We start from the raw sequence: 12,538 nt of genomic DNA, 5'->3' as shown, positions 1-12,538 counted from the left end.
TGTACATGTATTCTTGTCTTTGCCTATTTGTAAAACACAAGGTTAACAATGTATCTATTGTTCTGTGAATGTTGCTTCACATGATGATCTTGTTGTGATGCAGCAATAGGTGTAAAGAGGTCCCAGCCATATACACTGGTTCAAGTGCCATAAAACTTGGAGGATGACTCACCATGAGTAGACAGCAGGCAGGTCTCCAAATCCGGCTTTGAGGGCAGTGAGGCGCTACATTTCGCTGGGCTGAACTACAGTCCCGATCCCTCTCCAGAGGGGACACCCAGCAGTTCTCTACAAAAGGCAACCACAGTGAAATAAAAAACTTTAACTCAAGGCGAGCAATGGACTGAAGGGGCCTTGTATTGACACAGAAGCAGAAGCAGCAGATGCAATTTGACATCCAGCTCAGTGGCGTGGCAAGTCTATGACTGCCTGGACTCACTGTTCACTCTGCTCTGCTGATGATCTTTTTCCAACAGAGAACACAAACAGTGGTTGGTGATGCAAACAAGCCATTTGGGGTATGTACAAGGGCTGGTTGTCAAAGGGCAGACTGGGACAGTAGACTGTTGTCACCCTCTTCAGGGGGTGGATCTGACATAAAGTGCTGCTTGCAGAGTTGTGATGCAGAGCCACTGAGTCCCTAAGCACTCTGACCAAATGTGTCATTATGTCATTAGGTGGCGAGTTAAGGACGGGGGAGATGGGGACTGAAATTTCTGTGTGGGAGATGTTACCAGTCATGTGATAAACACTAAAATGAGGGGGAAATGGAGAGATGTAAACATGAAATATTACATGTTTGGTTGCTTCATTCTAAATAAAAGATTTTAGACATTGAGCATCTAATTTGGTATCTTACCTGGTCACAAATCACATGTGGCCATCCAGTGTTTGAATCCAGTCTTTGACGTTTATCTTTCATATTCTCTTTCATCCTGTTACAAACTGTGCAATAAAACAAATAATGCCCCAAAATAATCTTATAAAAGCTGCTGATATAAAAATCGATTAGTTAAAGCTGCATTGGCCCACAGAAACATATGTTCAGGTTATCAGTCAATTACATAATCAGAATTGGCAGTTAAGATGCTCTATAGAGAATTAATTAGACCACACTTTTGGAAAGAGGACTTGGTTATAAAAGTTATAAGTGTAATGATCCAGTATTTGTTAAACAAACCAAAAAAAAAAGTCTCCCAGTGTAATTAAACAAATTAATTCAAGCTTCACAGAGTTCTTGCACCAATTCTCCCTCTGTGATGTCCTTCAGTGTCAATGCAGCTGATTTCCTCACTCAAAAAGGACAACTAAGACATAGATTTTGAAAGGAAGCAGAGTGTCATTTCTGCACAAAAGAAGTCTTCAAACAAAACTGCAACACAATAATCATGTTTCCTCAAGGTGTCACATGGACTTTATACTTTTTTTCCCTTTTCTAATTATAGTTTGCACATTGCTCTCTGTAGGGAACACTTTATAAAACGGAATCTGAATTTCACACTGAGTTGCCAACACATTAATTAAGCTGAGCGAACCAATGGGAGTCTAAATAAGTTACAGCAATAATAATGAGAAGCACTATGAAAGTCATATCTCCATAATTCTCAGTTTGATTATATTATATATTGATTATATATTGAAATATTTTTGTTTGGGGATTTGCACGCTTGGAAGGAGAATTTAAATAGCTTCTGTGAAGTCATGTTTGGGGTAACATTTGGCTTTTTTAATTTAAAGTGAAATCCCACACAGTGATCTTTTAATGAAATGCCATCTCCTCAATCAAAACACTATTTCTGTCTATTTCAGATTATCTTGGATTTTTTTTTATTTGCTCAAACAAAACATGTCTCAAAAGGTTTAGTTATGCAAGTTTTTTACGTGTGTGTGTGTGTGAGAGAGAGAGACAAACTCTTTACTGGAGAAGCTAGCTAATGGTTTGGGGTTAAAGAAATATGGCACCAAATATTTCCCAAGGTCGACTCCCCTTGTCACTAGAAGCTAGAAGGGGGTCACAAAAGGCCGGGCAGTTATCCCCCCAGCAGATGATGATTAGAAGAGAAGCAAGGGCAAAACCATACCCTGTGCTATTCGTCTGGTTTACAACGATATGGACTGCTGAAGCAAAAAACAGGGCATTAAAATAGAAAAAAACATCCATTGAAATCTCAGTCCCATAGAAAGCCTATTCAAATCTCAATCATGTGACAGAATGCATAATTCTCCTTTGTCCACTGGGTTTCTGTATTATTAACTGAAAAGGCCAGAAATAAGATCAAAACAAATTATGCGACCAACACTCTAAGTCCCCATTTCACTGATAAACATGGCATTTAAGCCATCCCTCTCATCTCCTTCTCAGAGGCCATGAGTGTTTAAGCTTTCATGTAATACAAATGCCTCTGTGTAAAGTCTAGCAGTTCATGTTTGCCTTTTTATGCTGGCTAAAGTGTACTGCTACACATCATGAAGAAACCACTGCTCTGTCTCAGACTCTTTCTGCCAGTTTGAGAAATACGTTCTCAGACAAATTGGCCTGCTTAGACCAGTCTCCACGCTCAGAACATGGTGTTTGAGTTCTCCCCTGACCATATTTTTTCTTTGCTAAAAGGTCTGGGAAATAGAACACAGGGCACTGTGGGCCAATTACTTACATTAAAAAAAAAGAAAAATCACCTACCATTATTATCTCCAACTAATTACATTGGCCAAGACAGGATATAAAGAGAACAAGCAAAGATACATTTGTTGCTAATAAGGTGACTCATTCAATTGTGTATTGAGAGTGAAATCAATGCTATCTTTATTCCATGTCCATTTATTCAGTCTGAGGTCATACAAAAGGCAATTGTATTTGAGTTTTAGAAATAAACAAGCTTTAAAAATCTCCTTCATGAAGATGTTTTTCTGTAATGTACAAGTTAGACCAAGAACCAACCAGAGGATGGGAGAAAGTTTTCAGAAAATGGCACAGTCGTTACAGACACTCCTCAACCCAGAGGCCCCATTTAGTTACCTTCTGTACTCCTGACATCTTCTCAGATGTCTCATCAATTGTATATATTCTTAAAATTTTCATAGCTAATTCCCTTGTTTAAGTTTTTGGTCCAAATTGTCACTTTGGCCAACATCAGCCTGTTGCAAAATGTTTCCAAAATATATTTTTTTTTTTACTTATGGTTTTACTTACAATTATTATCTACCATAATTTAATTTTAAATGTTTACTGTGTGCTATTACTGTTCTATTCACTATTCACTGATAATCTCTGATAATAAAGTTTATTGTTCAACTGTAAAACATCCTGCACCAGACATGTCTTGTCTCGTTAAATCTTAAATAATCAAACTCAATGGATTCCTTACCGAAAGCTTTTTTTGTAACATGTTTACATAAAAAAACTAACATCCGCTGATAAATTCCACATCAGCCTCAAAGCTCCTCCAAAAATGGTCGTCCAAATTTTCTCCTCTGTTATTGCACCTTGTAGGCTTGTGTGGTCGTGTGAACGTGTACCTGCACAAAATGTTAAAAGAATGAGGATAGCATGTTAGGTACCAACTGAACAAATAACTCAACATGGCCTCCACCACTTCTCATTAATCCCTGCATCAATGCTCAGTAGCAAAAACTGTGTAAATAAACAACCTACAACGTCCTCCAACAACTTACGTGACGTTGTGCCCAGCAGGACTTCATTTTTGTTTGCATCTGTAATCTTGAAGGATCCCAGAAACATCGCCACAGGCATATATCCACAGCAGGTGAGGACTAAACTTCCTGACCCATCACTTTCCTCTTGTCAGTTTTTCAGATAACCACTACAGAGCTTCCAGACAAATTTCACCCTCATTTGCATTGAGTTAGAATTTCCACTAACTTCCACCCTTCCCTTTTATTCATGTCGCTGATCAGTCCTGCTTCACCTGCTATCCCACAATGTTTTGAGAGGCGAGTTCAGAGGTTCTTCACTGTTACTTTGCAGGCAGTGTACTCCAAGTACAGTGCTGTTGCTGAGCTACTTGTCCTAGTACTCTTCTACAACCAACATGTAATTTCCAATGTGAAAGTCTGGCCTTTATCCCTAAACCAACGCAACACTCTTTTTCACCTGTTTCAGCCTCCTTTAAGCACCGATGCCCTTTCATCCTAGGCCCAAAATTAGAAATTCTGCCTCTTTTGCTGAGATGTCGGACCATTAAAACATGTTGCTAATGTTGCGGTGTGGGGAGCCAGCAGAAAGAGGCTGAAAAGCCCTCTGTACCATCCAAACACAAAGTTTTTTTGGGCTGCCAAGGCTAAGAAGAAGAGCAGTATAAGCTGTTGAACAACACAACCACCTCCAACGCCTACTTATACTTTAAAAAACCAACCTCAAACGTGCTTACCATTTTATCATAAGAAACGAAAATAGAACATCCGAGCAGCAGCCTGGCAGGTGTCTGTGCTTTAAGTGGCAGGTACAGGTTTGAATGACAATATGTCGAACCGTTCGAGCACACTGAATTAACAGGGATCGACTTTAAACAATACTAACCTTCTTAACAAACACTTGCCAGCTGCCAGTCTTCACTCAACAAAGCATGAAAAGTCTGCAGTTGCTTTATAGCCACAGCTATTTTGAGCACTAGCTTGAGCTTCTTCGGTGTTGATCAAGATGAATGAAACGTTTAGGGAAATACAGTCTGAAAGCTGTCCTGGCTGAGGGGCTGGAACCTTCAAAGCGTGGAGAATGGGATATGGTCAGGGGGCTGGTTTAAAGCATTGCCTAAGATTAGCCCCTTTCTCAAAATCCATCTCATTACAGCAGTTACATCTCATAAAAGAGTGGGAGATGATGGGAATTTTACTCAGTCCTTAATACTGCGGCTGCAACATGGTAGTAAAGCCTCAAGTGAAATTCTCTCTCTCTCTTTATATCTACATCCCAGACATACAGCACGAGGAGGCATACAAACTATGACTGACCAAAAGAAGAACATATTAATGAAAGAGCAGGGTCCAAGCTAATTTGCTCCTGCTTTCACTAGTGGGTCTAACATCAAACGAAACACAAAAGGGCATGCATAAGCATGTATAAATGTGTGTTTGTTTGTGTTATCTGTCTGTGCTCACATAGTGAAAATACTGACAATTTCTCTAACCAACCACTGTGTCGTGACCTCTCATTACCTCTGTAACGCCATGTTAAAAATGTATGCTTCAGGGCCTCCTATGTCTTGTTGGCTAAATGAAGAGGGAACATAATATAGTTTCCTTGGAACTGGCATTAACACTCTGTGGGGCTTTCAGCTGGATATCAATTAGAGACTCATTAGGCATTTAGTAATGGCAGTCCCTCTGGCTTCCTGTCGCCCACTGTGAAAATGGCTGACCCTGACCTTGAGGGAAGGCTGGAGCTCGCTGTGTCTTTTTAGCCTGGGGAAAACAGCTATCAAACAACTATATCCGGCATGCTTCCTTTAAATCTTGTATTACCGAAAACACATTGTTTAAAAACATTAAAAAAAAAAAACATGTGGCCATGGGAGGTAAAGAGGAAGAGCAAAAAAGTTCATGGATCTTCATTAGAACATAAATCACTGATGCAAAATGTAGTCACCCTTTACATACAGGGGTCAGCAACTTATTACACACATGCCAGCACACAAAGCCATTTTCAGTGGCACGTGAGAAAGCAAATACTATACTACAGTATTGACCTGTCACTACACTAAATAATATATTAGTGTGGTCCCATGATTACAAGTTGCTAAGTTAGGTTAGCAATAAAACCGATTAAACCAGCATGATGAAGCATGATTAATATGTCTGCATTTACATAAACAGCGCACAATTCATGCTGAGTGGTCGTTGAGCTGCCGTACAAAAACACAGGTGCTGTAACCAGTAGCCACCTGGAAAAGAGGAGTCCTCACTGCACCAATTTGCATGTGACATGGCGAGCAAATCTAGCAGGCCTTTTCAGCCCAGTTGGACAAGAGGAGACTGAGCCGTATGTGCATTTTGTGGTTAAAAAAGTCAAGTGTAAAGCGTCATTTTAAAAACTAAGAATGAGAAAAACTTCCCAGATGAGTCCAATAAAGTTGAGTCAATCAAGAGGGCAGTGTCAAAATGTGCTATTTGATGTATTTCCAAATTAAAGATACCATCATATTCAGGATTAAAGGCTTGCCTCCATCCGCAAGAACTGTTGAGCATTACTAAAATACTGACATTACTGAAAACCAGACATAGCCCGAATGAGCAGTGAAAGGCAGGGAGAGGGATTGCACTATTGTAAGCCCAATTTGCATTTTACTTATTAGTAGCCTACATCGCAACATGGTTTTGTATGTGTGACTAAGTAAAAGAGAGAGGGGATCCTATCTATATTAACAAACGGCACTGGCACACAGGCCGTCTTCATCTTTGTAAATTGACTCTCATCACCGAAATGGTTGCCAACCCCAGCATTAGAATATATCTGATACACTAGTAACAGTTGTCTTTTGCAAATGCTAACTGACATCAGATCATTTTATAAAAAAAAGATGATAGTGTAATACAAGCTGTCATGTTTGCACAGGAGGACCAAACTCTTATCCCGGAGGCTCCAACAGTTGTCTGAATGACTAGTTTAGTTAGTTCTTCATACTTTCACTCTTGCAGAGCGTATTGCAGAGAAATGCATTTAGCTCTGCTTAGTGCTGCATGTTTACTCATCTAGTCTCATGCTGCCCCTCTTTATTCTTTCCCCTTGGTGTGTAGCTTGGGGCAGAGGTGGTATGGAGTATTTTTAGACAGACTCAGAGGGGACTCTATGTTCTGCCTGCTAACACAATGAACTCTCATGCCTGAACAAGGACATATTTTGGTGACTGGAGACTAAGCAGTAGACCACTCCCTACCTTAAAAACAAGCCATTGTTGAAGAAAACCACTCACTGAAACTGGCCCTGGTGCTGTGTATGGACTCTATCAACAAGGCCATTTAGCTTTTCATATCATAGAAACCTGGCAAATCCATAAAAAGGTTTTAATGTTTGCATTTTGAAGAGCATCTCATACAGAACATTCTGCTTTTACACAAAAATTCAGGATCTTGTAAATACTGTGTTAGATAAAATGCATTATACTTACATTACACAAAGTGCCACCAAGGGCTACAGTACATTAGATCCCACAGTAAAGCTAGAGGAGAGACTTTTCATTTGCAAAGGACAAACCCATGCAGCTGCAAGCATTGTGGTCAGTAATTGACATTTTGTTGAACTGAGAAAACCAAGTACATCTTTTTGATCTGCATGCACTTTTCCTTTTTGAAATTTACAAGTGTGCGTGGCCTGAGTAAAACCATCTTGGCCTGAGTAAAATACAATAGTTCAGCTAAAAGGAGTCTTAAAAATAGCCTGCATACTGTGCCACGTAGCATTACAGGGCTCCAGACTGAGCAAGGGCTACTTCACTTAGCTTTGGTTAATTTAATCAAAATGTGTTGCTTGTGGGAACTGTATTCGGTATGTTTAGTAAAGCATGGTCAGTGTGTAATACTGCTTGCTTTGCAACATTTTATTTATTTTGTTATACTCAAGTAAAATAATAAGTGCATGGCTGGAAAGTACAGGTTTGGTCTAACAAAGCTTAAGCAGCTAAAATATTTGAATGTACTTAAAAGTAACACTGAACAACAAGAAGATCAACAATGTCTTATTTTCATTTCTCATTTTATTTGCTAAAATCTGCAAAAGCTGAAAATGGGTATCTGTAATTTGTAACTCTGCATACCGCTGTATTTCATCTTCTACTCAAATGAAACTGGGAACACAAATTAAATAGGAATGATTGAAACTGATGGTAATTTTTGTTACGATTAATCTGTGGATTATGTTTTAATTGATTGTTACTGCTTTAACTATAAAATGTCACAAAATATAGACAAATGTCTATGGCAAGGAATAAACAATTACAAAACTCAAAAGGGATTCAGTTTATAATGATATGAATTAGAGAAAAACTGAAAACTCTCTAATTACAAAAGAAATGCAGAGCCCAAGTGTTCAATCAGTTTCACACGTAGTTAGTCCAGGGAAGTTTAAGGTGCTCTTGAAGATGAAAAAACTGATCACAGAAAAGCAGAGGTTCTTTGTGCACTCTTAGGCAGAGCAAGGAGAAAAGTTATATCATTATTTAGTCGGACATTTTGGTTTAAATCTAAGACCAGTTTTGACCTCTCCGAGTCGTCATCAAGGCAAAAATCAACTCTGGGGGGCCCCGGTGGCTCGTCTGGTGGAGCGTGCGCTCAGTGTGCTGGGGCTCGGTCCTTGCTGCTGTGGCCTAGGTTCGAGTCCGGCCTGCGTCCCTTTGCTGCATGTCCCCCCCCCCCTTCCTGTCTGTCTATCTTCGGCTGCACTATCAAATAAAGACAAAAAGGCCCCAAAAAATGCTAAAAAAAAGAATTAACTCTGAAAATGCTCTAATTTGAAATGCCAGATTCTACAAATGTTTGGCATTTTTATTTGATAAATTGCCTGAAACAGTTAACTGATTTTTTAAACAGATTCATCAATTGATTTTCTGTCACTGATAATCATTAACGCTCTACTTTAGACCATATGAGCATAGGGATCTGGAACTGAGCAGATGTAATGAAAACCTCTTGGCTATGATGGTGCTAAACGACAAGGTAAGGCTCTGATATCACAAACATAATGACAGAACCCGAGAACACCCTACTGACAACTGATGAGAAACTAATGTCATCAACTCACAGAATGTGTCAAAACTGTGAATAATTAAAACAATGGTCGTAACCAGATTCAGCTTGCTCTGTCTGACCACACAATAAACTGCCCTCTTATTGGCTAGTAGCTCACCCCACAGACAGATGCAAGGTCAAATCAAACATTTTGAGATTAAGGTTGGATCTGTATCCTCTTCAGCTGTTGGAATAGAATGTTTTTCCATAAATCCTTAAAAAATGATGATTTACAGCCATTGTTTCATTGTAGTTCCTTAATACAAAGGACATCATTGAAAACAGTGCTGAGCCACACTCAAAACAATGCTACTTTTCATGAAATCCTTTTCTCCTACACTCGTCGTCACACCCTGTTTTAGCACACAAAGCCAATGGAAGCAGCTGTATTAACAACAACGCGTCCACTATGTTCTACAGACACAGAAATGCCTGGCAAATTATAATGAAGTTAACCCACTAATGGTGCTTCACATCACAGAGCTGAGGCCCATCTCCCAATGCTAACTGAGCACGAACAGTGGAGCTATTTAGATATGACAGAGCACTAATGTTTCATCGACAACTTCACGGCAGCCCACAGATCACATTACAAAGCCTTGGCAGCAGCAGTGTTAATGTGCAAACATTAAGTAGGTGACATGGTGGTAACCCTATTTGTCTTGTGTTGAACTTATAGCACACAGCTAAAATGCACAGCTTTCATGAGGGATTGCAAAGCCCCTGGTAATCTGCTAATAGTGACACCAGATGTCGTGAGTGAGGACAACAGTGAGGATGAGGACCACACTTGGATGATGATGTCTCTGGTGTGCACAGAAGGAGACAGATGAAGAAACTACCTGGTGGGCGTAAAACTACGCACTTTCACCATAAAAATCAAGGAGGGGCAACAGAGGTCACTGGTTGCTCCCAACAACATTGCAAAGTGGAGGTTGTTGGTATCATAGCTGTTGTTCCAGCTATGAGACACAGCTTTCAAGCCTGATGAATACTCTGCCTTCAGCAGCTGGGGCTGGCTCAAGCAGCTGCCTAATAGGCTAACAGGGATCTTTGGTTCCCCAGAGGAAAGTTTGAGTGGCAGACTGACTGGATACAGCCGCACAGCCAATCTTTGTTATCTAACAGCCTAGCCATCTTGGCAGAATCAGGTAATATCATGTAATTTAAGAGGTAGCACACATAAAAGATGTAACACTTCCACTTGTCCATAGAGAGGTGATTAACTTGATTTCATTAAAGCTGCAATGCAGCAATAAGCTCAAAGACTCCAGTCACAGCATTAACAGCCACTATGAAATATATCAGTGCAAACTATGGGGAAATGGGTAGAAATGACTTCCCACATATCCCAGGCTCAGCAAGAACAGGCTACTGGTCTCAGGTCATGCTCACACAAATACATCAATTTGAACATGTTGTTACATGTCAGCATCTTTTAGGCCTTACTAGCTTTTTAAAGAGAATTTCCTACATCCACACTAACATGCCAAACAAAAGAACACCACTTAAATTTCTTCTGCGGGGCCACTTGAGCCAGCAGCTGTACTCCATTTCCATTTCAGTTTTCAAAGTGTTGTTTGTTGTTCACAATAAACAGTGTGCCACCAAGTCAATTCTGATGATGATTATTAGTTGTAGAAGTAGTTGAAGTAGTAGTCTTATTAGTTCTGATGTTCAGCTTCCACAGGTATACGTTTCATACACAGCACAGCGGACTGTAACTTATACATAAGGTTATTTGAGCATGTATTTTGCTAATGACTTATCTTTAATTTCCATGCGAGTAAGCACAAATCCCGGGTTTTTGCATGCTTTATAAATCAGATGTAGGTTTCAATGGAGAAGCGTTGCAGGCAGGCAGACTAAAATATCAAGTAAAAAACCCCACAAACCTCAAGTTATAATATATTGATGCAGTGCTCCCATTTATTGTTATGAAACTGTAACTAGGCATACATATCATAATAGCCTCTTTTGTATATAGCAGATGAAAACACTAAAGCACTTTGATCCTGCGCTGTATTTTTGGTTGAGCTGCTGGATACCTTTTTAAAAGGTGGATATCCAACTCCTTTGAAGAGAAACAGGCAACAACATGTACAAGACATACAAAACAGTCTCACCAGCACCTTTCTTCAAATCTATTTTGGTTGGGCTTTTGTGAAATCATAGAAATCCCATACAAAAAGCACATATTCAAAATACTGCCACATTGTTGTCGTGGTTTGGTTGAAAGCACTCTACTGCAATAACAAAGCCACAGAAATCTATATGAAGTGGTATTTGTGACAAATAATACCCCAGAACAACCTCAATTGTCTGAGACTGAACTGCAGCAGCAGAGGGTTGATTCCTAACACAAACATCAAAATCTTCAACTAGTCAAAGGCAGTGTTGTACAAGCAGGTGAGAAACACAGTCAAAATGTACCCATCAGAACTAATTAAATGTACTGACTCCCAGCAGTAGAGGAGACAAAGGGTAGCAACAGCTAACCACAGCCAAGATGAAAACAGCCCAGCTTACCTCCGGTTCCGTTCACTAACTAAAAAGAATGAGGCGCAAAGAGGACGCCTTTTTCGCATCATTATTACATAATCAAAGGGCCACACTGAAATGAGGGACATGCCTGGGGAGAATCCGTCCCTCATTAAAAGGAGTTCAGTGCACTGTCGTCTCTTCCAAATGAGGCAATTTCAGAGTGCTTTGCGGGCTATCAGGAATATCTTTATCCACAGATTTCTCAACATGTTAAAGCTGCTGCTGGTGTTTCTCTGAGATAGCTGATTTTCTACTGGTATAGTGTATGACGCTATTGCATTTGTAATACGACTGCCTTGCCCACTCTTGGAGCTTAGAATTGAGTTAATGGCCAAGAGGGAAATAAATTATGACCAAAATATCAATTTCAATTCCCTTTACACTGCATTTTTTTCCTAAACTGATGATTACGCTATTCATACTACAGTACACACATACATGCACATATACATAAAAAACTAAAAAGCCAAACCTTTTTTCCAATTGGCTTTCCTGGTTTCCTTAACTGCTTTTCCTGATTAAAACAGCATAAAGAGGGCCATTTCCCTCGGCGCTCAGGGAAATGAATCAAAACATCCCTGAGGACGACACCTTTATTCCCCTTACAGGAAACAATCTCACATTTTCAGAGCTGATAGGATTCACAGAGCGACACCCAGTGCTGTCTGGCTTGGTCATGGAAGCACACCAAAAAGAGCTGTTTTACCTCATTAAACAACAGACTCCATATCTGAAGGAGCAGTCAAACACTGCTGTGCGGTTCGAAGTCTCTTAATTAACTCCAACCACTTTAAAAGAATACAAAATGTAGTGTCAGATATATATTTGTTACTAGTTTGAGTTGTAAAAACTGCTGCTGGTGACACTTCAAAGGGAAACTCATAAAATAATCATTTTCAATACATTCTATTCTTGTTGTTTTATGACAACGTGCTGTAATTTGCCATTCTGGTGCACCCACTTTGCCTCAACCTGTCTTGCACACTCCTGATTTAATCTGTGATTTTCTACATTTCCAAGAATGACTTTCAGTGACCTGCAGAATAAGAATGTGCTTGAACATTTCAGCAGAGGGATTAGGTGAAAAGAATGATAACCATGCAAAAAAAAAAACAGAGAGGTTTTCTGGTCAAGAAAACCTGAGTTTCATCTCTTATGTAAAAATGTAAAATAAGTAGCTGTTTTTAATTGCATTAAGAGGTTTAGTGTTTTAGGGTGGACATTTCTATAAGGGTTGACCACTCAGACGCAAAATGAG

The 12,538-nt window shown here is 39.7% G+C and overlaps 1 protein-coding gene across 9 annotated transcripts in view; it reads right to left on the bottom strand.

Annotated features, from left to right (window-relative positions):
* The window catches only part of tanc2b (tetratricopeptide repeat, ankyrin repeat and coiled-coil containing 2b), a 145,775-nt gene that overhangs the window by 130,939 nt on the left and 2,298 nt on the right, over nt 1–12,538 (bottom strand). For 7 of the 9 annotated variants that reach the window (XM_044177504.1, XM_044177506.1, XM_044177507.1 and 4 more), the window contains exon 2: nt 173–288. The exons of the other annotated variants lie outside the window; for them this stretch is intronic. The gene's annotated coding sequence lies outside the window, so the exon portion shown is untranslated. The remainder of the gene's footprint in view (nt 1–172; nt 289–12,538) is intronic. 9 annotated transcript variants of the gene reach the window in all.

The sequence above is a fragment of the Siniperca chuatsi genome, linkage group LG20 (assembly GCF_020085105.1).
Source record: "Siniperca chuatsi isolate FFG_IHB_CAS linkage group LG20, ASM2008510v1, whole genome shotgun sequence".
Taxonomy (NCBI): Eukaryota; Metazoa; Chordata; class Actinopteri; order Centrarchiformes; family Sinipercidae; genus Siniperca; species Siniperca chuatsi.
This window is presented reverse-complemented; position numbering and strand designations above follow the sequence as displayed.